The sequence below is a fragment of the Onychostoma macrolepis genome, chromosome 02 (assembly GCF_012432095.1).
Source record: "Onychostoma macrolepis isolate SWU-2019 chromosome 02, ASM1243209v1, whole genome shotgun sequence".
Lineage (NCBI taxonomy): Eukaryota > Metazoa > Chordata > Actinopteri > Cypriniformes > Cyprinidae > Onychostoma > Onychostoma macrolepis.
Genome location: NC_081156.1, coordinates 24,728,899 through 24,755,693, shown reverse-complemented (window position 1 = coordinate 24,755,693; position 26,795 = coordinate 24,728,899). Strand labels below are relative to the sequence as shown.

Genomic DNA, 26,795 nt, shown 5'->3' with positions numbered 1-26,795 from the left:
TTGTTACTTGACTTGACTAGTAAAATTCTGTGGTAAAGTATTCAAATAAACATTTATGGAATAAAATTGTGACACTTCTCTTTCTTCTCTATAGCTGATTTCGTAGTTAGCACCAAATGCTAGCTAAAGTATGTATCCTAAATACACACAATTAAACAATATTTTCCAAAATTCCAAAAAAAACAGAAAGCGCGCACGAGTGGGATTATGGCATCTACCAGGTCAGATCAATGGTCAGGCAAAGTAATACTAAAGAAAATGTCATGTAATATGAGATTACTTCGGCTTCGAAATGACAGACACCGAACAAAAAAGGTTATTTGCAAGAGCTGTGCCACAACGCAAAAGAGTTCCCTTATCGGTTCTGCTTTTAGTACTGGAGAATAAAATATACATTTTCTTATTTGTTTTTATTAGTACATGAACATTATCTTACACATTTTATCTCCCCAACAGATTTTAATTTGAAATAAGTTTATAATGCATGTTCGCTATTCCCAATTCAGAAGACCGCACAAATAGCCTGAGTCTCTGAATTCTTTTCATACACGCTCCTCTCTGCCCCACGCGGCACATATCCCGCATCTCATGGACGAGCCGTTTACACTTGCCGCACACACGCAGCCTGTTTAATCCTCGTTTATACTCGCGCCCGCCTCCACACTGCAAGTCTCTATACGAGCGCATCTGGCAGTATGGACGAGGCTTGACACACGTGCGCAACATGTCAATTTGCGCCTGGCTCCGCGTTTGAAACAAATGTAAATTCAGTCTAAGTGCTTTGCTAATTTCACTTGGATGAAATGTAACATTCATCACATTTTTCACTTGTTCTTAAAATCCCAAATACTTAAAATTGAATAAATCAGCCTATGTAACCTATGTAATACTTGAATAATTGACTGAAGTAATACAGTTCTTTATTTACACAAAATAAACAAATCTTTCTGGTGAAATTCAGTGATTAAGTAAATTCTGTAAAAGTAGTAATACTATTATAATCTTCCCTTCTGAAAAAACAATAGAACCCCTCCAAAAACACAATAGAAAATGTAACGGACTTAAGGGTTATAATGGGAATTGTATTGGTTTTAGTATAATGGTGTCTACTGGCATGGATTTTTTTGGTGGGATGTAATCTGGCAAATGGGAACCAATAGAACAACAGTAATTCCTATTGCAATAATGCCCAAAACATGTAATGGTTTTAATGGAAACCATAATAATTTCTGATGGTTTGTATTGTTTTGGGGGTTTTTTCAGCAGAGAACAATACCCATACTGTGCTGCACACTATTGACAATATTGGGCTGAAGCTTGACTTTGCAAAATTAAAATCACAAATCAAATCACAATCGCAATATCTGTCAAAAAAAAAGCGCAATTAGATATTTTCCCCAAATCGCACAGCCCTAATTTTGGCTCACATTTAACAAAAACCCACCAATTCACAATCTCAACAAATTAGAATACTTCACAGGACCAATAAAAAAAACATTTTTAGTGAATTGTTGGCCTTCTAGAAAGTATGTTAATTTACTGTATATGCACTCAATACTTGGTAGGGGCTCCTTTTGCTTTAATTACTGCCTCAATTCGGCGTGGCATGGACGTGATCAGTTTGTGGCACTGCTGAGGTGGTATGGCAGCCCAGGTTTCTTTGACAGTGGCCTTCAGCTCATCTGCATTTTTGGTCTCTTGTTTCTCATTTTCCTCTTGACAATACCCCATAGATTCTCTATGGGGTTCAGGTCTGGTGAGTTTGCTGGCCAGTCAAGCACACCAACACCATGGTCATTTAACCAACTTTTGGTGCTTTTGGCAGCGTGGGCAGGTGCCAAATCCCGCTGGAAAATGAAATCAGCATCTTTAAAAAGCTGGTCAGCAGAACGAAGCATGAAGTGCTCCAAAATTTCTTGGTAAACGGGTGCAGTGACTTTGGTTTTCAAAAAACACAATGGACCAACACCAGCAGATGACATTGCACCCCAAATCATCACAGACTGTGGAAACTTAACACTGGACTTCAAGCAACTTGGGCTATGAGCTTCTCCACCCTTCCTCCAGACTCTAGGACCTTGGTTTCCAAATTAAATACAAAACTTGCTCTCATCTGAAAAGAAGACTTTGGACCACTGAGCAACAGTCCAGTTCTTCTTCTCCTTAGCCCAGATAAGATGCTTCTGATGTTGTCTGTGGTTCAGGAGTGGCTTAACAAGAGGAATACGACAACTGTAGCCAAATTCCTTGACACGTCTAGGTGTGGTGGCTCTTGATGCCTTGACTCCAGCCTCAGTCCATTCCTTTTGAAGTTCACCCAACTTCTTGAATCGATTTTGCTTGACAATCCTCATAAGGCTACGGTTCTCTCGGTTGGTTGTGCATCTTTTTCTTCCACACTTTTTCCTTTCACTCAACTTTCTGTTAACATGCTTGGATACAGCACTCTGAGAACAGCCAGCTTCTTTGGCAATGAATGTTTGTGGCTTACCCTCCTTGTGAAGGGTGTCGATGATCGTCTTCTGGACAACTGTCAGATCAGCAGTCTTCCCCATGATTGTGTAGCCTAGTGAACCAAACTGAGAGACCATTTTGAAGGCTCAGGAAACCTTTGCAGGTGTTTTGAGTTGATTAGCTGATTGGCATGTCACCATATTCTAATTTGTTGAGATGCACCTGTGTATATATATACAAGGTATAGTGAAGTTTGAAATTGCTTCCTGAACACCATCTTGCACAATACTTGCAAAACTTTACAAATTACACCAGAATTGCCACGAATTACACTGAATTGCAAATAATGAAGCATGACAAAACTTTTTAAACAAAACTAGGCGGAAGCTGCTCTCTCCTTAATTGGAAATCTGAAAAACGTCAATGTTTCTACAAAAGAAAGACAAACCGATTTTGACAAGAACTCTAATGCTGACAAAAACTCAAAAGCTCCACATCCTTTTTCTTTTTTTTTTTTTTTTTTTGTATGATCTAATCTGCACAATCCCACTAAAGGGACTTCAATAAATAACATACCTGGCTTATATCCCAGGAAAGCTATCATATCGCTGTACTTTCTTCTCTCTGTACATTTTTGTTGAGTTTACCATTGTGGGCTGGATTGAAGGTACAGAGGCGACAGACAGAGACTTTGATGTGCGCAGACATTTCTTTTACAAATGCCTATGCTGAATGAATGCACAATGTGCTCAGCAGCAAGTACACAGATGGAAACAGACAGAAAAAGAGATAGAGAAAGCCAAAGACAGAGAGATGGGAGCCATGAGATGCATAGAACGGTGCAGGAGAAAGTCAGAGAGAAAGTAAGAGAGAGGACAAAATAAAAAGAAATCAAGATTGGAGCAAGAAAAGACATTAATGCTATGAGCAGGAGAAAGAAGATGAAGATTAGAGGTTTAAGGATAAACAGATAAGTAGAGCAAGCACGTGGCAGGCGATGAAGCGAAGTAAAAAAAAAGATAGAGAGATGAGATGAGACTGGCAGCTGATAAGACGTAATCCCCCCCTTTTTACTGTCATTCCAAAGAAAACAGAGAGCGTAAGCAGAAGAAAGAGATAGAAAAACGTGAGGCCACCTCATTTACCTTGGCGCCCACACGATCTTTCCATTCTCAGCGGTCCGGTGATTAAACACAACTCGCTTCCCGTCACCCAAGAAATCGAAGAAAAATAGCAGCTACGAACTACAATTCAGAACAATTTCTCTTCTCAAGCTCCCCCATGCTGCTTGTACAGACACACACAGCCTTCTGTTCCCACCGTAAAATAAAGATGTGGGGGGAATAAAATAATATGAGAAAGATATTGCACCGTATTGCATCGGGAGTCGTGCGAGTCTGCTCTCCAAATACTTGTCAGAGCGGAGCTGTAAGGACGTGCATGGGATGAAGGAGCCGAACTGCCACTTTAAATGCTACTGAGAGTGTAACTAAAACTGTGAGCGGTTTACATTATGGACTGTGAGGGGCCTGCTAGACTGTGTAGGTCCTCTATGAGCACTGGAGTTGACACAGAGACAACTAGAAGGTTTTGTGACAAATATCTAATTACACAAAAACATGTTTTATATAGCAATGGTCTTGCAGGTTGGTTTCAAATACCTAGTTCAAATCCAAATTCAATTGGAAAATTTCAGTACCGTTTTATTTTTGCTACAGCTTTTGGGGTGTCTTGTGTTTTTTCCATTTTTGCTGTTCCATTAATTATCTTAGGTTTCATAACAATTTTAGTGTTTAAATTTAGCTGAAAAGCCTTTTTAATGGAAGGTTCCATTGTGACAAATGAAGCATAAAACATGTTTATCTACTGGGGCATGTTGTCACAAAAGGTCAATGTGTTTTGAATGAACTGTATACAGTAGATAACATTAGATATGTTCAAAAGCTATTTTGTAGTCCAGATTTTGTTTGTGCACAAAAATTACTTACATACCCTGAAAAATATTCTCTAGAATAAAAAGTGTGACAACTAGCCCCGGTCTGCTTTTATGTGATCCACTGCATTAGACTCTGAGAGGTCATTAAAAATGACCCCTATTAGCATTAAGAACATAACTATAAGACACAATTAATCTCAGAGAAGATAAAACAGCAGTTTCCGGCTCATTATGTTTAAAACAAGGTGAAAGAATTATATAAACATATAATCAAGCCAAAAAGAAGAAAAAAAAACTCCACGCAAATAAGATAACAAAAACTAATTGCAAATAAAATACAATAAAAAAAATCTGGCTGGTGTAAGTAGAGAAGTCAGTATTAGGCTCATGCTGGAGATGCAGATCTGTGATCTGAGCAATTAACCTGAATTTCTCTGGTGAAATCCCCAGCTGTGCAAGCAGGGCACGTGTAAAGATGTAACCTACAAAACGTCTCCATGGCTAAGGGCATCTGCCAACAAAATAAGCAAAGCACTGTAATCAAAATGAGCTAATCACTTCAGCCTAATTTACCACAGCTACAAAAAGCTTCTCCGGAAGAAAACAAGAAGACAGAAAGAGACTGAGGCAGTGTGGCAGAAACTAGGAAGCAGCAGATACATCACAGAGACTAAAAGAGCAGTGCGGTAGAGCAAGTTCACCAGAATTTAAAAGTTAGAGGGAGAATGTCATGTCATTCCAAAATCATGATTTTCCATCTTTTGTGGATCATCATTATGGACATTTTCATAATACTATTGCTATTTATACAGTTCTCAATTCTCAGTGAAGTTCTAAATGCATGTGATCGGCTACATTTTTATACCTATCCCAAAAGACCTTTATTTATTTCTACATTTCTTTTTAAAAAAATTTTTTTCAATTTATATACTGTATATATATATATATATATAATTTTACTTATATATTACATATATATTTATATATTCAGGGTTGTCAGGCATCATGAATCATCATGAAAGTAGTTGTACTTGTAAAGCGTGTAAGGAACGGACTTTATTCAGGAACACTTTGGCTTGAAAATCTTGCTTGCATGGTAAAGAGCAGCTTGACATCCTGCAGTAAATAACTCTTTTGTGTTAAGACAACACAAAAGAAAAAGTCATCCAGGTTTCTAAATTCACAAGAGTGTGAAAATGAAGACAGATTTTGAAGTGAAAAGTGAGGAGGAGGAAAGAAAGAGACCTATGAAGGAAATGACAGGGGGAAACCGCAGGAGGTGCAGGCAGAGAGAGTGCTGGAGGCAGAAAGGAGAACGGCGATGCTATACGTCTCGTGAAACTCCACCGCTTCTAAGCTCACTAATTCAATCTCTGCAATCCTGTTGAGTGACTGAACCCTCCGCCCTTCCCGTTCCTCAGCTCCCGCGTTCTAATCCGACGGCTATATATACTACACAACATAACATGACAGAAACGACAGTCAGGGGAGAGCCAGTGGAAGGAAAGGACGATCGTGTCGTGTGAACCAACAGTTAAGCTAGTCCTAATAAATTCATCTTTAATTAAAACTCTAAATCCCTCATACTTTAAAGCCATTTTTATAATTAACACTCTGATCTTCTCCTCCTAAACATAAAACAAGAAAACAATTAAAACTTTTATGATTTTTACTTCAAAACCCATTAATTTAAAAAGGCAAACGAACAATGGCAAGATATTGAGACGGACCCCTCTTTGCTCATTAACGCGTGGCTAATTGATCCAAACCGGAATGTTTACCATAGGGAAGGCGAAGAATACAATGCTCTCATTTTATTCACTTAATTGCATTTTTTATTTCTCAGTTTTTGAAGATTGGATGCAATAACATGAAAAGGTTTTCTTTTAATCCCTATGCTCACTTAGGCTCTCTAATATTTTACCCAGGTTTCTACAAAAATTAAGATCCGACTCTGAAGTGCCTGATGAACGGATGAAGGATAAGTGTTTTGTTGAAAAAGCAGATTCTTCAAGTGCTGGCTGTAAGTGGCGTTCGGCACTTAGACAAATGGTCGTGCCCTTCACTGTGACCCTGATAAAGAAATGATGGGACTCATCCATCAAAACTACAATACCCAAGATTCATCACTGCAAGTATGGCTCACAAACAGACATTGCCTTAAGACACACACGCCATTGCGGTGGCAAATAAGCCATAAACTCACTCATCCTTTCTCCCACTCCTCCTTTGCATGCACTTCATTTTTTCTCTCTCCTCAAGGCAAGAGGAACTTTTAATAAAAAAAGCATTTTAGCAGAGAACATGGGTGTTATAAAAATGAGTGAGAGAAGGCCATCTCACAGTAACATGGTTGTGAATAATTTAACGACAGAGATGCTACGTGCCAACCTGCCAAAAGCCTAGGATTTTTTTTTCACCATCATTTAAATAATTCTTTCATCCAACAGTATCCAGTCCAAAGTAATGGCTAGTCCTCTTCTTCTTTTTTTTTCTTAACCGCACTTAAACAACACGCATTTTCACATTCTCATCAATATTCAACAGTCTGTCCCTCTTTCTGTATCACCTGACCTCTTCCACAAACTCTGTTAACATTTCCATCTTCCTCATAATAGTCGGACTCCTCCATAAAGCTTTTACTTTTCAACTTTGTCGTCTCACCAACACCTTGCTTTCCTCCCTCTTTTTCTCTCATCTGCTCAGTGCACATATTGATTTCTGGCAATATGATGCAGTTTTTATTACAATAGATGTCCCCTAATCAAAAACCAAGTATGCAAGCTATATTTCATATATTACTATACCCATATTTTGGTTTATTAAAAAAAAAGTATCAGTTAAACAGGTTCTCAATACACCATTCTGTTCACTTTGCACAGTGAATTTCTAAACTTACATGATTGAATGCAATTTTATGCCGAACCACTTATTAAATGTATGCATCTTTCAGACAATCAGATTCAAGGGCCAGAAGTAATCGTTCTATCATCTGTCTATCTATCTAACCAGGCAAAAGTTTTAATATTTTTAATAAGTCTCTTAAGCTCACCAAGGATTCATTTATTTGATTAAAGCAAATATAATATTGTAAAATATTATAACAATTTAAAATACCTCTTTTCTATTTTGATATACTGTATTTTACAATGTAATTTATTCCTGTGGTGGCAAGTCTAAATTTCCAGCAACCATTACTCCAGTTTTGAGTGTCACATGATTTTTTTAAATAAAGGATCCATGGTCACGTCACATGATAAATGATTAATCATTCCAAATTTTTGACTGGTGAACATATATTAATAAATCATGAATTCCATGTTAAAATATTCCCAAACCAAAAGGTTTTGCATACCAAAGTGTTTACACCACACAAACTACTTTTATTAAATAAGACTCAATGAGATGTTGTTTACATGCACTGATAACTAGTGACGGTTTCAGAAGTTCTGTGCACATAAATCTAGAAAAATGAAGAAATAAATCAAAATAAAGAATTAAATCAAACTATGACACAGCTTAGAGCTCAGTGCAACCGGCTTGAGGTGCAGTTAGTTATAGTTGTCTTAAAACTGGCCCCGGCTGATATCATAAAACATCCGTTCCATCCCATCTGTCTTTTGATTTAACACTTTCTGCTATTTCCCTCCCCCCGAATGGTGTCGGCTTTTCCTCAAATCCCACTCACAAAACAGACCAATTCTAACAATTTCGTCTGCCACTCTTCATCTCTCCTTCACACTCAGACACACCAGCCACGTTTTTAATGTTTACGAGCCAGACTAATTATAAATGTCCTATTTTCCTGAGCCCTCCCACCAACGCCCCAAAAGGTCAGATCTTGTCCCCTCAAAGCCGCATTCGGTTTTGCACGCATTTGATCTCTCGGTCCCTGTCATCAGGTCGCATTGCCACGGGCGCTTCTCATTCAATTACAGCTTCCACTGTTGTTGTTATTGTCCTCACTAATAATAGAGCACCTCTGTCTTTGCTGTCACGCAAGGAGCCATCAATAGTGCCAGTCCTTATCTCCATCTCAGCAATCAGCCATAGCAGTGCCACCCTAGTCTAGAGGAAAGATGGAGGGGGAGGGCGGGGAACGGACAGGCAAATAGCAGAACCATCATAAATGAGAGAGGGAAGAGATGAATGGAGACCCTGGAGTCCTGGAGAGAGAGACGCGGGTGGGCTAGCGTATATGAGTGTTGGTTTTTGTGTGTTATTGTGGACCCTGTGTGTGTGTGTTTGTTTACAAGACTTAGACAATAGAGGCAGAGGAAATGGAGGAGAAGTGGAAGAAGCAGGGTAGGCAGGCACATAGACAGAGATTCAGAGATGAATAAGGGGGTGACAGACAGAAGTGCCCCGAAGGCTCCGGTTACATTTGGAATCGAGGACGCACAGTGACATGGATGTAATTGGTGGAAACTAGCTTAAGAAGAGGGAAATGGCCACTCGCGAATGAAGGCCAAACAGGCCCCTCTATTGCATCACTGCCAATCCCAGCTCTCTTCCTTTTTAATCTCTCAGGTTTAGTCATATTTTCACCCTGTCAACACAAATCCACATGTACTGTATTTGCTCATTTGACCTCTATGTTCACTGCTGTAATCACGCTTTAGCTCCACTCCAGCTCAGGATGAGCAACAGCACTAATTTTCTTTTCAATCTAATATCAAGCACCATCAAGGTATATACATAACGCTAATTAAATGCTAATTAAAAAATACTAATGAAGACATTATTACATGATTTTTGAGATTTCTGGAGTGAAAAGGTCAATATTTGAAATACCACTAAAGCCAACAACTCAATAAACCCATTAAAATGTAATTAACATAAACCCTAGATAGGTAGACAGACAGACAGATAGATAGATAGATAGATAGATAGATAGATAGATAGATAGATAGACAGATAGATAGACAGACAGATAGACAGATAGATAGACAGATAGACAGATAGATAGACAGACAGATAGATAGACAGACAGACAGATAGATAGATAGATAGATAGATAGATAGATGCATTATAATTTCTCAGATCACAATCACACATCAACATCCTATGAATCAACGAAACAAATCGTGGAGTGTACTAAACAGCATTATAAGCATTATAAACATTTATACTTGAAGAGAGAGCCCCACATCCTCCACTCCTTTATTAAGGCAAATTTACATATAGCCCTGTCGTTCAGTCTCATTTATTGTATAACTCCTTCGATAACTTTGATTTCATCGCCACAAGCATGTTTGATGACATACTAATACTGAAAGCTGATTGGTTTGAATGGTTATCTCTTTATTATGATTAGTTATATATGCAGAAAGAGGGAAATGTAGCTTCCCTTGCGCTTTTCATAATTAATATTTGAGTATAATTTTAAATGATTTAATTCATAGAAATTATATTTACTTATGAATTTTAAGTCTCTATTCTAACTTGAATGTGATGACTTTGAGGGAAGAATTAGCCTACATCAAGAATTAGTGAGTAATATTTGGACAACCCATACGTTTATATCTAGTAATTATATAAAGTCAACAAAAAGGATTTTAGTATCGAAACATGACACTGAAAAAAAAAAAAACAGATATAGATAGAACCGTTTTTTTAATACTTAGTATTAAAGCTGAGTTTTAGAAGATAAATGCATTAAAACAAACAAAAGTTATCTTTATTAAATCATTTTAAACAAAAGTTAACATTATTATTCAATATCACAAATGTTTGGGCACAAAATAAAGCACATTTACTAAATTGCAAAAAAAGAATTTGGAGGTTTCATGCTATGTAAACTATCACCAACCCATCAACACACCAGCCATCATATCTAGTGCCTGAGATCGAGTGGTACTGAGTTATCTTGAAGTATAAGAAAACAGTCAACCAACTTTCCAAAAACCCACTCTTTGCTCCAAACGGGACCACTCGCTTCCTCTCCGCACCGCTCCATTTGCCCTCATATGACATTTTCAGACATCTCAGTATTACACGATCGTGGTGAGCTCTGTAATTGTGGTGAAGCCTTTATAATGTCTGATAGACAGATGGCCAGCAGGGCTGCTGAGATTAATCTGTACAAAAGCAAAAGCTTTCACACCATGTGGTCACAGCAAGAAACTGGATTTCACTGACACCCGGTAATAACATTTCTAAATCTTTCAGAGTTAACGAATAAGTTCGAAGCCAAAGCCCAAAGTCAGCGTGAGTGTGAACCTTCGGCCTTGCACTGGCAGCACATGGCTGGCCAAAGGTGTTCTTCTTTACCTTAGGGAGCACAGGAACTCAGACTCCAAAAATAAGGCGTTAATGCCTGAAGTTAGCAACAATTTGCAAATTTTACATTCAATTACCTTTGTTTAACACGTCCCCTCTGCCTCGCAACAGCCTCGCGGCCAATGGCATCCAAAGCGTACGTCTTGCATACCAAGGAATTTCTGAGCGCCTAAATCTGTGGCAAAAGAAACATTTTTTGGTAGAGATGCACAAAGTAGCTGTCAGGGTCTTTTTTTTTTTGCCTCAGCCACAAGGGAAAAAAAGAGGGTAATTTACACTCAAATGCCTGTCTGTGAGGAAGTTTGTGGTTAAGTAGATTGAGTAGGAATTTTAATTCATGAAACTGCGAGAACTCTTAAATTATAAAAAGGAAAGGGAGAGAAAGTGTGTAATTTGAGAGCAGAGCTCTCGACCAGACCAAGGTCATGGGCGAAAATTAGAAGGTTTCTGTGTGCTATGTTATTTGATTACTTAATACATTAGACTACTAAATTTGAAGCACACAGACAGGAAAAGAATGGACTAAAGAAGTCACAGAGCTCCAAAGCAGTCTGATTTTTTTTATTCTGTGGAACACAAAAGAATAAATTCAGAAGAAAATTCCATACAATGAAAGTCAATGGCGTCCAGTGTTGTTTTGGGCCTCGCTGATTTTCAAACAGTTAAAACATTCATCTCCACCCACACGAACCTTTTTCCTTGGTGCCAAAGAGAGAACCAATTGCGTGATACTACCGAGCACTCCCTGCAAACACAAAACAATTTCTCTGCCCCACATGCACACCTACTCACTCTTCATCATCAGCTGTGCACGTATAATATAAACCTGAGCCCGCGCACACAACCCCCGAAACCTCTGCTGTAATGGAGTAGGTTTGTGCGGGAGAGAGTTCGCTGTCTGCATTGAAATGAAACCGGCGTTAAAAATACACACAGGCACTTGGGTTTTCAAAGTGGAAAAAAGGAGGAAGCTAAAAAAGCAACATTTTTCATTTAACTTTTCCCCTTTCCCCTATGGTCCTTGGAGGCCGGGTGGATTAAACCTTTTTGTAAGTCAAGGAAGTTGGTGCCGCCAAGATTTCTAAATGAAGGGGGCGTCTTAATTGGAAAAGGCTTTAGATATTCCTGAGTCTGATTAAACAGCTCTGCACAACAGAGATGGATGGAGGGAGCGAGGGAGGGAGGGAAGGAAGGATGGATAAGAAGAGAGGGGAATGGAGAGAGACAAAGGAGTGGAGTAAAGAAGGAGATGTAGCAGAAAGAAAGCGAGTGAAGTAGGATGTAAAGGACTGCGTGTTCATTGAAGTAGGGGAAATAGATGTGAGCGGAAGCTGATGAGTTATCCTGCAGGCTTTAAGTGGCCAGAGAGGAGCTGAGCTCTGCACAACACTCTAAAAAATAAAGGTTACGGTAAGAACCAAAGTTTTACAGCCCTGATGCTATAGATTAAGCTATTTTAAGCTCAATTCTCTAGAACCTGGTGCTTTAAAAACTCACAAACTTATACACTAATCCGAAGAACCTATCATGTAACTTTAAGATTTTCACAGAACTTTCCACCTTATTTTTGAAGTAAGAGCGGACGCCGCTATTTGTAATCTGAATGCAAGGCTTCTTGTGTCATTGGTTATTTTCCCTATGCAAAAACTATTATGCTGCTTGATATTGCAAAATGGTAATTCATTATCATAAACGCAATGGTTCGTAATGCAAAAAAGTTTTACTGTTAACTGAACTTTCTTACTCCTCTAGTTATACTGGCTAATGAATCAGACGTCTTACACATTCACAGAAAATAGCTTACTTCCACATTACAAAATAAGGTCAACATGGGAATAGGAGATCCACTATGTAACCTAGTGGTCATCATTCTTATTCTATGAAACAAACATCACCTCCCTGAGGACCCCTTCACGACGTCTCCACAGTTACACGAGTACACGCAGACCAAAAAGAACATCATATGCTGCCTGTGACTCAAAAAAATAATAATAATAATCATACCTTTCCACGAGACTTCTAAATGTTTCTCGCACCTCTCGTGATGCTGGAATATTCATGATTCTCACAGGAACATGGTGAGATATTGACAGACTGCACACGTGTGAGCGCATCTCTGAGTGCCACTACGTGTTCGTGCTTGCATGTTTGCGTGTGTGTTTATGCAGTTTCCTTCTTCCAATCATGGCGATTTTGATGGTGTCTAAGCATGCACGCACATGTCTTATTAGCGAACAGTTAGTGTTCATAATTAAGAGAGTGTGTGTGGCGACACGATACACGTGTGGATACACAGTGAAGGAGATTTGGCCGTGCTCCTCCACACCTCCAGGCCCGATTAGCCTCCCCTCTCCTTCTTTTCCAAAGAGCCCTTAGGTGGGCTTTAGTAGCAGCAGATTATTCACCCTTCCTTAGCTTCCCCCTGGGCCGGCTGGCTGGATGACTGGCTGGCTGGATGAGCATGAGGGCCAGGCCGTGGCCGCTGGAGGGTGTGGGCGCCGATCTATTCTGTGGAGGTTCTGCTGGAGCACCATCCAGCTGGTGTGGATAGATCAGCGATCACCTCAGGCGGAGGAATAACACAAAACTAACATGCAGAGACTCGGCAGGGAACGACTACAACTGTATCTAGCAGCATCATTTTCACCAAGTACACAATGCAGAATAAACCCTGAAGATAGAGGCCTAGGTACTGAAAATGTTTTCAAAGTTTTTATTAACTGGAATAAATAAATAAATAAAATTAAGCTAAATAAAAAAAAAAGAAATTAAATTAAAATAAAAATGTCCACGAATAACATTTTTTGTGCTGTGAAATGTAATATCATTAAAAAAAAAAAAAAAAAATTTAGCCATTAAAAAATAAAAATAAAACGCTGAAATCAGACAATTCTAGTGTTATTTTTATTAATATTTAGAATTCGTTTTATTTTTATAGTTTCTTTTTCATTTTCATTTTAGTTAAGGTTTTAATAATGTTGTTGATGAGTTTTTGTCATTTTTATTAGTTTTTTTCAAATATGTTAATATAGATTTCATACATTTTTAATTTAGTTATAGTTAAATCAAAACAACTAAATGAAAATGAGAAATGTTGCCAACTGTCTAAAAATAAATGTTTATTATATTATATTATATTATATTATATTATATTATATTATATTATATTATATTATATTATATTATATTATATTATATTATATTATATTATATTATACAATTAAAATGATAGTGTGAAAATTAACAAAAACTCAAATAATCGGTAATACAAATATAATTAAATACGTAATACTAACCCTGTCTGGAGCAAGCTGTATGGTCTTGCTCAAGGGCATAATGGTGAGAGTTCATGGCTCATTCCTTGAGATCAGACTGGCAACAGTTATAATCCCACATCTTTAACCAATAGGCCACCCAACCTTCATGTAATAATATTTGGGATGAGAGGCTCAGTACATGCAGAAACAGGCCTTTACAGCAATTTTTAACGAAGCGTGACCTGATAAAGCGACAAGCGATAAATCCGTTCTCATCCATGTCAATCTCAGTTTTGTCCTAACCAGCAATGACTGCAACATGTGACGTTCGGCGAGACATTCTGTCCATCACTTGGTTTTTATTTTTGCTGACTAGCTCCATCCAAGGCGAGTGAAATCTATTGACTTGAAGTCCCGCTCCACATAGCTGTACATCAAATATTTACTGATTGGCTGTTATTTTGTCGCTTCACACAGTATGTCACATTCAATGAGGAAAGAGTGACTGCTATCGTCTGTTTGGGACAATTTGTTTGAAAAGGGAGCATGTGCAGTACCAGTTTGGGTACACCTGAATGAATGTTTCTCACTTTAAAAGACCTTTTGATCATCCTACAGGCTTAAGATAAATGTACAAGTTATTCCTGTATAAGAATTTCTGTACAAGACTAGAATTATTATTTTTTTAATGTTAAAAAAACGAAAACCAACATAACTTGGAAAAACTGAAACTAAACTAAAATGCATTTTCATGACTCAAAAAATAACTAAAATAAAGGAAAATGGCCACAAACTAATTTAATAAATAATAATAATATATATATATTTTTAATTATACTAGTCAGTGCATTAACTTAGGCATCCTTAACATACTAAAAGCAATAAAATAAAATAAAAATGACAGTGAAAACTACCAAAAAACAAAACTACAGTGAAAAGACACATTTAAAATGTTTTCATAGAAATTAAAACTAAATTTAGATAATCTCAATCTCATTTAAATCACTTAGATTTGTGTTTTTTCATACTTTTGATGACTTTGATGACTCTTATTCTGAAATGTGAAAACAGGTGTTGTATTACATATGCATGCATCTTTGTTTTTGATCCAATTTCAATCATAACCCACTATGTCCGTGGCAGCTTGTGTCAATTCCCATCATAGTTTCATGCTAGTCTAGCAAGAACCAAGCTAAGAAGAGGAAAAAAAAGAATCATATTTCAAAGAAGCACACCGCTGTACCATAGTACCGAAGCCGACGTCGCTTATTAAAAGGCCTCTCATGGCAAGGCCTCAATGTTCAGAACTTCTTCAAAGCTTGTTAATGGAAGGTCACGCCATTATTCTACACAGAAAACCACTGTGTGCCGGGGTGAAAGGAACCAGTCGGGCCTTGACTCTCACAAGCACGCAGTCAGAGAAATTATAAGAGACACAGATAAAGGGAAGCCAAGCCTGAGAGAGGAAGAGGTGGAGGAGGTGGAAATAAATAGGGGAAGCGAGTGAAAGTGAGGGCGACGGAAACGAACAAAGGGAACGAGCGAGAGTAGGAAGGGAAGAGAAGAAAAGTGCCACAGATCAGCAAACGAGAAAAGAACATACAGGCAGATTGATTCACGAACGGTTTGATTTCAGAGACAGTCGGCGGCTGAATTACACCTTAAGCGAAACCGAGAGAATTGACGGGGCGAGAGAGGGAGAAAAATCGAAGGAAATGATAAATTATAAAGACTTATGGAAGTACAACTTTGAACGCAACGAGCCAGGAAGAGAAGAGGGGGATTAGAAAGAGGAACAAATTAAGGCCATGGAAGTTAAAGAGAGCAAAAGATTGAGCAAGAGCTACCGGTTGAGAGCGGAGAGAGAGAGAGATGATGATGGCGGCTGATTCGCTGATGTTATCTCAGTGCAGGGAGATGTGTGTGACACAATCTCAAATTGGAAATCGCTGTTTCAATCTCTCCTCACTCTTTGCTCGCCGCTTCACTGATAACGAGACGAGCTTAATTCTATTAAAAATAGCCCGGTACGTGTGGCAGGAACTGAACCGTCCCGGGCTGCTAAAAAATGCAGGCCCCCTTTCACTGACAGCGAGCATTATAGCCCACTTTAACAATCCCCCCTACCAGAGCCCCCGCTGGACTAACTTTCATCTCGATCTCGGCATCACCATCTCTCAGCGTTCATCTATCTATCTAATTATCCATCTGTCCCTCTATCACTCTCACCCCATCTGCCGTGCTCTATCTCTCTCTTCCAGACTATAAGACCAGCTCTAGGGATCCTTTCGTTTTTTTTTTTTCGTTCTATCGCTTCTGCAAGTCTTTGCTTTGCTTTGCTGAGCCTAGTGTTTTCTTTAAACCACTCTTCCTTGGTCTCGCTTTCTCGCTCTGTGTCTTCCAGGCCGTCCTAATCTCTGCACGCTTCAGCTCCTCTTTTTTCCTCCTTCAGGGCAGGCGGTGCGTTTCTGTCATATCATCCCGCACTAAGAGTCGTCCCTCCGTTAGGAAGCTTGAGTGACATTTGGTATACTCCCTCACCCTTCAACTTCTGACCCTGGCGACACAGCCAAGTGACTCTCGCGCATGCTAATGCCTCCAACCAATCATGAGTCAGCAGGTAGCCAAATGGCCAATCAGATCACGGTGCTCTGTCTCACAGCGGGAAGGTGAAATGAGGCTCATTAAATTAGCGAGGGATGTTTTTTTTAGAACTATGTATCAGAGAAACCAGCTCTCTTCAGTGAACTTTCCCAGCTGGAAAATAAATAACACATGAAATCATAATGAGCCTTGATATTAGATTCGTACCGAGATTCATAACTTGACAGAGAAGAGGTGAGGGGAAAAAAGATTGAAGACTGTACTTTTTTCTAAAGGTTTACTATTAAGAATACCTCTGTGTGAATAGTTGAAAGCCTCATACAAACAAAATGATTTTTTTGTAGCTTATGTCTGTTAGCTTTAGTGCTAATGCTAGTGTACTGCTAAAGCATTGGAAAAAGAAAAACGTTGATAAAACTAGATAAATTAATTTGAAAACTGGACCAAAAATATTGATGACTCGTCCTGCACTACACATTTTTTGTCCATTTTTTTTACTCTCAAAATAAGTCCCTCCCTCTCGTATGACCTGGAGCCAGCTAGCATGTAGCAAATAATTCATGCCTGAAAAAAGATTATTATAAAACGGATAGTTCCGGTCCTTGATTCTGATTGGTTGAGCCACGTTTGAAGCCGTTGTAAATTACTCTACAAACATACAACTTTTTGTTTCTGTCGTTGCTTGGCAACTACTTTGTTGCAACCATAGATATATATACGTAGATTCCTCATTAGCGACTGTTTCTATGGGCCGCAATACATAAGCCATGCGCCGTTTTTGGAATGGTCGGAGAGTGCAAGTTGACTGTGTGCGTCTACAAGTTATACGCATATATATCTTAGAATATTCATTGATTATTATGGTGAATGACGTCAAGTTGACCGTTCCAAAATGGTGGACGCATCAATGTATCTGGAGCAGTCGAATAGGTCATCTATACATATCTATGGTTGTTTTATTTTGTGAAACTTTGCTACGTATATGAAATAACCATAACAGTGAATTTATAACAGCTAAATTCACTGTAAACCATGGCTTCTTGGGGCTTATTGCATTTCTTCAAAATGATACCGTGTTCTCGCTTCTTGCGAGTTTCGCAACTCTCTCATAGTAAAATGTTCAATGAGTGGCACTAAAAGCACATTCAGTTTTATCCAAACTTAATACTTGGAAATGTTTTTATTGAGGTGAGTGGTGCTAAAAGGTTAATGCTCTATTGTGAAAATAACATACAACTACTAAACACTGCCCTTAACCAAACCGAAAGTGTTAACAAAAGAAAATGTGAGACTAAAACAAATTTACTGAAGCAAACGTGCCTTTTTAACATGTTTCGGTGCTTTTATTGTGTTTCGTACCCAAGTGCTCCTCAGTGGAACTGCATCAAGTTAACTACTTCAGAAAAACATTAATGTATAATAAAAGTATTTTTTAGGTCATAACAACTGTGTGTAATTAGTCATATAAGACAATAAGTCAATCATAATTTGAGTGAACAAATAAACGTCATTGCGTTTTACTGGTCATTTCAGCTAGAAACAGCAGAGAATGTATAATTCCATATGTGTATAGGTATGTTTTTGGAGTTTTACAAAAATCTAGGCAGAAAATTTCTAAATCAGAGATTGTTGATGATTATTTATGGTTTTTAAAAAAGCTTTTCCATAGGTTTCAAAGGAAAAACTTCAACAAATGAAACAAAACTGCGCTCTTTAAGAAATTTCATAGAAAGAATGCTATTTTTCGCAGAATGCCCTTCTTTGGGATTGAGGTAGTGATGGGTAAATGGGTTTGCCCACATGAAAGAGTAAGGAGAGTGTCAGGCTAATGAATTAATCAGGCGGTCATTAGTTTATATCTACTGCAGCCGCGCAGAGCCCTTTTTTTCCACATAGAAGGAATGGAGCAGAGAGAACGAAGGCGGCAAATCATTCAGGCATGAGAGGCATTTTCTACAGTATGTGTGTGTGTGTGTGTATGTGTATGTGTGTGTGTGTCTGGAAGGGACACGGACAGACCAAAAAGAAAGAGAGATGGATAGAATGAAAGAGTTACGAGTGTGTGTAAAAGCGTGCTCTTTCATTCCCCTTAGCTAACTGTGTTCATTTCCCATCATGCCAATAAAGCTGAACTTGATTTGAAATTAAATCGGGTGAAGGGATGTATGACTTTAGCAAGGGCAGACAGATAAAGAGTTTGAAGGAGGCTGAAGAAAGAAGAACACTGTTTGAATGAAGGAGAGGGGCATGGACAAGTGTAGAGGACAGGGGAGGTTACGCAACCATAAATTAAAGCCCTCACTTTGCATAGTCATACAAGTTGGATGCTCCAGGTACTGTATAAATACAATGCAAATGAAATTCAATACAAGATAAGCTTTCAGCATGTCTGGCATAAATGCCAATTACCATAGAAAATAGGTTCAACTTGTATTTTTTTTTTTTTTTAAATGCAAAAACTGTTATGTTCCTGAAATTCATCTTGAAACAAACTCACATACTGACCACTGTGCACTACAGCCTTTAAACAACATGCAGTATCAATATTTTATTATTATTTTTAACAACAATAATAATAAATGTGTTACTTTAATAATATTTATAATAATTCTTATTATATATTGTTAACCATGTAAATTTTGACAAACTAATATTATTCTAATAATAATAATGCATTATTTTAATAATAATAATCATTATTATTGTTATCATGATAATATAATGTTTAATGTATTACTTACTTTTGTTAACAATCAGTTATGACAAAAAGTGATATTATGAAGATGATTTTAATCGTAATGATAATTGTTATGTGCTATTTTAATAACGATTGATATTATTGGTGTTATTTTATTTTCAAAAATCAACTATGACAAGTAATTTAGAAACATGCTTATAATAATCATAATAATAACGTTATTTTAATAATAAAAACAATAATAATTATTCATAATTATTATTAATAACAATATTATTATATTTTGTTGACAATCAATTATGACAAAAGTGATATTATGAAGATTAATTTAATCATAAAGATAATTATGTGCTATTTTAATAATGATTATTACTGGTGTTATTTTACTGTTGACAAATCAGATATGACAAAAAGTAATTTTAGAAACATGATAACAATAATAAGTTATTTTAATAACAAAAACTATAATTATTATTAATAATACTATTACATTTTGTTTACAAAGAATATATTATGAATATATTATATATTATATTATATATTATGAAGATAATTTCAATTGCAATGATAACTATTTTAATAATGATTGTTATATTGGTGTTATTTTATTGTTGACAATCAATAATGACAAAAGTGATTTAAGAAATATGCTTATAATAATTATAATAATAATAACATTTTGTTTTGTTTGAATTTTTTGGCCAGTAATAAGTTGAGGCAATCAATTAATAATCTACTGAGTAGAAAAGCATGAACATCTCTGCTTAAAACATCAAAGGACAGCAAGTCTTGTAGTAGTGTACACTTTACTCAACTTTGTTGAACCCAGTACTCTCCTTTAACCAGTTGGAGTTTACCATTTGGTCAGCATGTACAAACATTTTTTTCTCACTCTCTCTGTCTCGACTCTCGAGTCAGAAGTGCCAGAGGTGACAGCTGAAGCGTGAAAATCCTCCACTGGCTCCAAGTTCCCTCCAGGTGCACATCCTCAGGTCCCAGAAAGTAAACTGATCGATGCTTTGAAAGTTCCCTCAAATGAACAACTACCCTATTCCTTAGGGGAGATACTAGAAATCAGGCTTAGATCAGCATGTTCAGGCCAAGAGCTAAACTGTATCAACCCAGAACTCCTGCAGTCAGGGATGTGCTCCAAATAGAAGGCGCCCTAAACCCACACAACTTTGCCAGAGATGGTGACCTAAAAGCTCCCGAAATAGTGTTCCATTCTTTCTGGACAGACAGCTACCCTGTATCCGTGTCTAAGGGAAAGTGGCGAGATGCCCACTGAATGAGTTGGCCGCTGAACTAAAGAGCTCACTCTGGGAGAAGATAAGGCAGTTACACTCTGTTTTAGAGAAAAGTGGTGCATAAAAGATGATCGGAGAAGCACTCGCATGCATTAGGTGTCAAGATTTGTCACCACCTGTGCTAGATCAAAACATTGTGATGCCGCATAGCAAGCCACCACGCTTCTGGGTTTTAGTGATGGTTATAAGCAACACTACTCAACATTAAGTGTAGTTTAGTTTGTGACTTCAGGGCTTGTGCAATGCTTCAGAGAAATGCAAATCTACTGATATCAGCTGTGGCAGTGAGGGGCAATCGGGTCTGAATGGAGCAGAGACGGTCACGACCAGAATCCATGAATTATCATAACTTGTGTCAAAGCTCAAGTTCATTCTGATCCAATAATGATGAAAATACAACTGAAAAATGAAACGGCATGAAAATGCATTTCCATACTAGACAACGTGCCAAATTCTGATCTCCAAATCTCTAACAATGTTTTGGAAAACTTTTGTTTCAATGCCATACAAAGCACTTTTTGGTCATTTTCTTGGTCAATTTGGATGAACAAATTGCTTATGGGGTACCTGAACATCATGAAAATGTCACTGAGGGTTTTTTTGTAAAACAGTAATTTTATCCCATTAAACACAATTATATTGTAAAACTTTGTTTAAAATTTGAAGAAAAGAAAAAAACTCTACATACTTAATATGACAGATGTCATTTTTTATTGTTTTTCACATTGTTGCTGAAATATGGCATTGCTAGTGAGTCTACCTAAAACCATTTCATACCATATTTTTACAACAAATTTTAAGGAAACACTGATATTAAAATTCTAGCTGATACAATAAGCCAATAATTATTTTCATCCAATAAATGATGAAATTATTAAAACTGGTACTGTTTGTATTATTTTGGTCTAAATAAATGAAAAGTAAAACTCTAAAAAGTGAGACCTATCATTTTAAATCCTACAGATGAACTTCAACACTACAATATACTGTATGAATTGATTTTAATGTTTAAAATTTGGTGTTATTAAATTGGTGTTATTAAATTGTTTCATAAGTGTGCATTAGATGTGTGTTACAATACTATTTCATACTGTATATCATACAGTGCTGTGATTCACCTGTAGGATTTAAAATGATTGGTTTAACGAGTTTTACTTTTTATTTAGACAACACAGTACAAATAGTACTGGTCATTTATTGGTTGAAAATTGTTTGTACACCAAATATTTTTCAGTGTATTGTGGTAGCGTGGCCACATTAAGAATGGATTAATGCCAATCACCTCAACATAACAGCTGATTTATATTCTCCTCCAGGTAAGAGGATGGGCACAAACAATTTCAATGAACAAAAAATTTGGTTTGATCCCCACTTGGTCCAAAAACCTGCAAATTTCTGTCAGGCACAATTCTGAACACCAGTCTGAAAATGATTAACTGTCAGGCACCAAAAAGCTTACCTCAACCCCGGCCCTCAAATACAACAGACATCTCTGGAGTTACACCGCTGTCTATAACGAATCACTCCGGCCGCAAAGTATTGAACCCCAACAGACGCTGTCCGATACAAGCAGAACAGCTTTGCTGAAATGAGAGCCATAAAGTCTTGAGCTTTGATCAATGGGTTAACTAAAAAACTATGACTGATCGACATTTGCCAAGTGTCTGATTTATCAGGTTTAACCAGCGTGTGTGTGTTCACGGTGTGATGAAAAGAAAACCCAATCAATGAGGTGATCGATTGTCCAAGGCCCCTTTCACTCTCCATTGAGTGACATTAGCAATTGATCAAGTGTGGCGTGCAACTCGGAACATGTGAACTTTAGACTACTCGCGACAAAACGCATTCATACGCAAACTTGTGTTTGCCTGACTGTATGTTTGTTGAAGGTTAGAGACAAGGGCAGGAAGACGTCCCGCTGTGACGAAGAAGGAAGCTCGGAGCTGAAGTGTGGGAAAGCAGCAGCTTTTTGAGGAGGAAGATAAGCAGAGGCGCATCGACAGGAAGCGGTGACAGAGTGGCTATGGTTAAAAGTCAATGGGCATAAAGCTGAGAGGGCAAAGTTGAAGCGACATCAAACCGCGAAGCTGAATGCCGCTTTTGGCACGAGCTACAGATAGTCCTATTTTTCACCACACGGGTCGGCTTTATGCCACTGACAGAGAAATGAATAGATGTGTGTAAAGACCCGAGAGATTTGCCAGTGGATTAATCCTTTCATTAAGGAAAGCGAGAAGTTAATTGCAGCGACAGCTGCGTTTCTCAGAGTTTACTCGATTGACATTTTAACGCCATCCTTTTAAACGGAAAAAGGCAATTATCAATAAATGCAGGGCAATCTTCACATGATGAATCAGGCAGAAATTAGCTTTTATTTCTCTTTTCTTTGGCCTTGAGGCGTGTTGGCAGCACAGGCCTGGAGTGATTTTCGTGAGAACCGATACGCAAACGAAAATAAACCACTCGATAGCGCTGTGATGAAACGACAGACACAGTTTAAGCGGCAGATCAAAGGTTACGATAAAGCGCCATGCTGAAGCCTGATGAAAAAGAGTGAAAGATAGATGGAGATGGTCCTGGGTAATTACTTTGAGTACCGGTATTGAACTACTGAAAGGAATATTACGCAGAAAAAGGAAAGTTAGGCTTTTAGACTATTCAGAAATGATGCGGATAATAAGATGAATGTGAATGAGTGTCCAGAGACCAGTTATGAAAGGAGATGCAGCGCTGGTGACAATCCAAGAACGAGACAAAAAAAGAAGAAACCGGTAACTAAAAGGAAAAGAGTGAAAGGGAAAAGGTAGCACCGGGAAAAAGAGACACCGTAAGAGCTGTTAGTCTTGATCAATCCCCCGTTGCTCAATAATGGCTATGAATGGACTCGAGGGTGGATATCAGACATTCCTTTCTAACCTCTAAACAATCCTAGGCTTTACACATATGAACTGTCATATGAACTTGAAACCAAACCATATACAGTTTAAAAATGGGAAAAAATATGCATACTTATATTATTAGCGCTGTGAATATATTTCATGAAAATATATTTTTATTAAACCTTAAAAAACTGTAATTTGTTAAAACACATTATAAATAAAGTTGTTTAATGTTTTCAATTAATAGTTTTTTTTAATTCATAAAGCATTAAAAATATAATTCTAAGAACAGTTTTAAAATGGTCATTGTTTTAATAATGTAAAAAAATACTGAATATAATAAATAATAAAATATTATAAAATCAATATACCATTACTGTACATAATCCCATTGCAGTAATTTAAGCTTCTATGTATTTTTTGTTTTCCAAAAATCACTTTTCTCATCAAAAATTGATATTGTATATGTGCTGTAAAAAATAAATAAATAAAAAAATCTGTGAAATCTACAGTACAACTAGGCAGCTGTGGTTGCCAGACCTGAGCATAAAAATATGGTAGCAACATATGGATTGAACCAGAATTTACATTTAAAAACTGTATATTTCGTTAACTGATATAATGTTAATATACCAACCACCAACCTAAAATATACCAAGCACTAAAATCTGTTTTGAACATTTATAATACAATAACAAGACAACCACCAAAAAACACAGGTAACATATATGACACTAAAATAATGCAATAAACATTAACTTCAGATTAACACAAAACCCTAATATACAAAACCAATTTTAAAACACAAAATGAAAGTTATTTCAATGACAAACATCAAATGTGAAGTGTCTCACTGGAAATTCTGGAAATGTCAATTTACGGCTTTTCACTGTAAATTATAAGATGATTGAATTTTACTGTAAAATTCCATTAAATGTCGCATTTATTAAAGTCTTTTACCATAAAATCGCAATCATTTTTACATTGTGTAATTAATTTGATTAATTTGTATATTATGTAATTAACAAACTGTTTAATTGATTTACAGCCCTAATATACAGAATAGACACAATATACTCAAAGTAGTAAACATCAAGTAGTCTGTTCACAAACAGCTGTCTCACGCACACTTAAATTGTCACACCCGTCTGGCTCTTAACCAAAACTCACCCAACAATGTGTCATAAAATCTCAGCTGCTCTTTCTCCTTCCCTCACTTCCATCTCTCGTCCTCTCTTTCTCCATGCTCTGATTCATTCTATTTTCCTGGTGATGACAGCTATGGCCTGGTGTCACTCGTGTTTTTAACAGTGCAGCTGTAGGTGCAGCAGCCAAAGTGTGAAAAACGGCAGATGACGGGACATGAAAGCATCGCAAGACTTTTTACCCAGATCTGTCAGAACCACACACCTACCAACCCACATCTGCCACACGAATGTCTCCTCCACATGCACACAGATGTACACATATGCAATGTAAAATGCGCGTACGTGTGCAGGTGTTGCTCATAAAACTTTCTGTCATGTGAAAGGAACAAGTTTTGGCACTCAGCTTTGACTAGGATATTGGTTATTGGCGGGCGGAGGTTGGAGAGAGGAGTCTAGTGATTTCACGTCTGACTGGACAGGAGGAAAGGTCTATTTCTCTATTTCATGACAAATATGTGACTGCGGCTCAGAGCGATCTAAACTAACTCAACTCCACAGGCAGTTCTAACCAAATCAGGCTACAGCTATAATGTTCAAAATACAGTTTGCTCACAATTGTGATTACATTTACATATTACATTTAGTCATTCAGCAGATGCTTTTTAACCAAAAAGGGACTTACAAATGAGAAACATCACAATCAAGAGCCAACGATACTCGCGTTACGTTTGTGCCAAAATTATAATATGTGAATACTAATTTTAACTAGGGGTGTCAACGTTAATGCGTTAACGCATGCGATTAATCAAAAAATTGTAATATTTTTTTAACGCAAATTAATCGCTTGATAAGGTTTGAGCCCAACTTCTTCCCGTCATCGCAGCACGGAAGGTTATCTATCATTGTGTGATGAGGGTACAGCAAACCAGTGTTGCTAGGGTAGCGGCACAAGTGGGCGATTTTGAAAATACAGTCGCAGGAAAAATTACAGAGCCGTGGTTTTTCAGGAAGTTACTACAAACACTCGATGGTGGTTTGAACTGAGTTCTGAGTAAAAGTGTACTATTAATCTCATAAATTGTCTTATGTAGCATGATACTAATATTAGCTCTAATGCAGCTGCAGAACAGGTCCAATTCTTCATAATGCATTTTGTTATAATACTTCACGTAAGGTCGCAAGAAATGTTTTGTTGTATTCATTTAGAAATACTTTTGATAATAGTTGGGTAAATGTATACTGGGATTGAAGCGATGTGGCTTGGTAAACGTTTTATTGCCAGTATAAAGGCTGATAATGGCTGAATAAAAACAAAAGAATAATGATAAAAGAATAATAAGGATTATGTCTCATACCTGGCAGAAGTGTGAAAGGTTCTGTTTCCTTAAACTAGTTTGTCATGCATTTCTTTTTCAACATATTTACAGGTAAATCCTAGTATTTTAAATTTATGATTAATCATGATTAATCACAGTCCACGACTGTGATTAACGCGATAAAAAATTTTAATCGATTGACAGCACTAATTTTAACCCATTCACATGTGGGATGGGTTTTATTTCTGGCTCTAACTGCAAAACTTGCAATAAAGAACATTTACTGTACAGTGAGCCTGAGGTCTGCTAAGCAATTGGCAAATCCTCAGTGCTTGAACTTTAGTATACAGCCATTGAGTCGAGAGTCATAGTTTTAGGCTGCTTCCAAATAAGAGAACAGCAGAAGGCGAGATGTTACACTGTCGGCCTTTAAAATATGAGAGCATCATGATCGATTTCTAGATGACGAGTGTTGACCTCTGGACTTTTTTATGGTGGGGGCTAATGGCCAGTCAAGAAAATTACAGAGGTCTTACAGCACTATGATTTATCTTAACATCATGCATATATATACTAATTCAAAAAATGTGTCATAATAATAAAAATCTCTTTTTAAGATATCTAAATGTGCCCAGTATGAGCAAAAATGGTTAGTCTCAGCCTGAAACAGCATGCCCAATTGTCCACAGAATGCCCACTGAACATTCATGACCCAGCTAATGCGTACTGCACACAAAAAGGGCAAGAGCTGGCAGAAATCCATTCTGATTGTCTGGCTGCTAAAGGGTTTGAAAAATAGAATTAATAAAATTAGATTTAGATACAATAATATTATATTGATATATAACATTTTATTACTATATTCACAATTCTTTATATATACATATATAGTTCAGGAATCACAGGAATACAT

General features: G+C 37.3%; 1 protein-coding gene across 3 annotated transcripts in view; it reads right to left on the bottom strand.

The window, feature by feature from the left end:
- The window catches only part of LOC131530779 (uncharacterized), a 150,929-nt gene that overhangs the window by 109,156 nt on the left and 14,978 nt on the right, over positions 1 to 26,795 (bottom strand). For 2 of the 3 annotated variants that reach the window (XM_058761242.1, XM_058761233.1), the window contains one exon: positions 10,751 to 10,848. The exons of the other annotated variant lie outside the window; for it this stretch is intronic. The gene's annotated coding sequence lies outside the window, so the exon portion shown is untranslated. The remainder of the gene's footprint in view (positions 1 to 10,750; positions 10,849 to 26,795) is intronic. 3 annotated transcript variants of the gene reach the window in all.